The sequence below is a fragment of the Tupaia chinensis genome, unplaced genomic scaffold (genome assembly GCF_000334495.1).
Source record: "Tupaia chinensis unplaced genomic scaffold, TupChi_1.0 Scaffold000002_1, whole genome shotgun sequence".
Taxonomy (NCBI): Eukaryota; Metazoa; Chordata; class Mammalia; order Scandentia; family Tupaiidae; genus Tupaia; species Tupaia belangeri.
Window position 1 is genome coordinate 5,042,905 of NW_006159428.1, and position 2,094 is coordinate 5,044,998.

The 2,094-nt window shown below is 39.5% G+C and overlaps 1 pseudogene; it reads left to right on the forward strand.

Moving 5' to 3' along the window:
• Positions 1-1,519: 1,519 nt before the first annotated feature.
• Positions 1,520-1,711, forward strand: LOC106735085 (cytochrome c oxidase subunit 7C, mitochondrial pseudogene; annotated as a pseudogene).
• The last annotated feature ends 383 nt before the right edge of the window (positions 1,712-2,094 follow it).

Consider the following 2,094-nt stretch of genomic DNA (forward strand, 5'->3'; position numbering starts at 1 on the left):
GAAAGAAATCCAGACTAAATTAGCCCTGATTAAATTAGATGAGATTACACATGGAGGAGAGCCAAGGTACCATAGGTGACAGCCAACCTCATTACCAGAAATGTGAATGAGACCACCTTAAAACTTTTGCTAGCAGATGACTGTGAATAGGAGAATCCAGGTAAACACCACCCAGATTGCCAACCCACATGGTCACAAGAAATAGCTGTTGTTTGTTGCAGTGTTGACACACTGCAAGCAAGCAATAATGGGGGAAAAAATCTACCTGGCTCCTGGTTATTTCTTCTGGTCTAGCTACCTCAGAAGTAACTACAAGACTAAGCACATTTTGCAGGAAGTAGCCTTAACTCTTGGAAATACAGAGCAATATTCAGGCTCACAGTATCTAAAATTGTACTGTTTAATTAGGGCCCTACCACCACCAAGATGAGGCAAGTTCCCCTCTTCATAAAATACAGGCAACAATTGGGACCAGCAGTTGCATAATGGCTATGTCACTGTACTCCTGTGTAGTTGACTGCGGTTCAAGTCCCAGACCCGGTGGCTTAAACTCACGGAAGGAGCGAGTGCGTGCGTACACAAGATCCCAATAGGAGACAGAGGAGAAAGGATTGTGGTGTGGCTTGCCCTTGGGAGGGGGTGATTTCTCAGTTTCTGACTCTCTGTCTCTGTATTTCTAGCAAGCATATGTGCCCAATAGCAAAAATCTCTCTCTCAAAAAAAAAAAAAATACATATATAGACAATAATAGGAAGTACCTCACTGGGTTGGTGAGAACATTTAATGAGATAATCTACATAGAATATACTCAGGAAATGGCAGTTTTATTTTTCAAAGGAATGAGATAGATTTTTAAATAAAGTCTTAAAAATTTTTAAATTAAGTCATATCCTTAAAAAAAATCTTTTAATAAAATAAAACTTAGAAAGAGATGCCCACATTATATAACCCTCCAAACCTTCTTCAAGGAGTTGCCATGCTAGTACTGGATGGATTATAGTGAAATAGCACAGGCATTCTTTTTTTTAATGGGAAAGATCTATAGGAGGAAATACTTCATTTTTTTAAAGAGAGGTTTTTGCTATAGGGCTGTGTGCTCACCAGAAAGACAGAGAGAGAGACAGAAAGCAAGAAATCACCTCCGGGGAGGATAGCCATGCCCCAATCCCTTCTCTTCCATTCTGCTTGCAGGATCTTGGGCACACACGCACACGCACCTGGCATGAGTTTAAGCCACCGGGTCCAAGACTTGAACCGCGGTGGACTACATGGGAGTCCAGCGACAGCCATTATGCCAACTGCTGGTCTTGTATTGGGAATTATGAGTAAGGTAAAGGTAAATAGTCCAATTTCTTAGGTTAGAATGCCCTTAGTTTATATTCATTGCTTAGGGACTCTAAAGTATTGCTTTATATAAATGATAGAGCAGCAAAATTGTCAAGATGGTACATTCAGGTTGCGGTGCCGCCATTTCTCCCATTTCGGACTCTGCGTGTCTTGCAGAGCTTCCAGCAGCACCATGTTTGGACAGAGCATCTGGAGGTTCACGACCTCTGTGGTCCATAGGAGACACTATGAGGAGGGCCCAGGGAAGAATCTGCCATTTTCAGTGGACAGCAAGTGGCGGTTACTTGTTATGATGACTCTGTACTTTGGATCTGCATTTGCTGCACCTTTCTTTATAGTACAACACCAACTACTTAAGAAATAAGAATGTTTTAATTAACCCATTTAATTGATGTGAAGAACATTTTAAGAGGTGCAGTCACAATTTCTGGAAAATGGATCAAACTCTTAAGCTCATAGCATACTAGGTATATTTGTAAATAAACTTATGACCTGAATGCGTAATGCCTCTTTTCTGAAATAAGGATATGATTAATTGAGTATGTCCTTACTTTAGTTTTTGGGTAATATTACCAAATTAATTTCTTCATGAGGAATTATGTGTGATTTATATTGCTTTTATGGTCATAAATCCCAAGAATTTATTTTTGACTTCTGTGTCAGGAACTTGATGGCCATGTACATTATAAAAGAAATGCAAATTTAAAAAAAAAAAAAGACAGTAGATTCAGAGTGAAGCATTCTCTC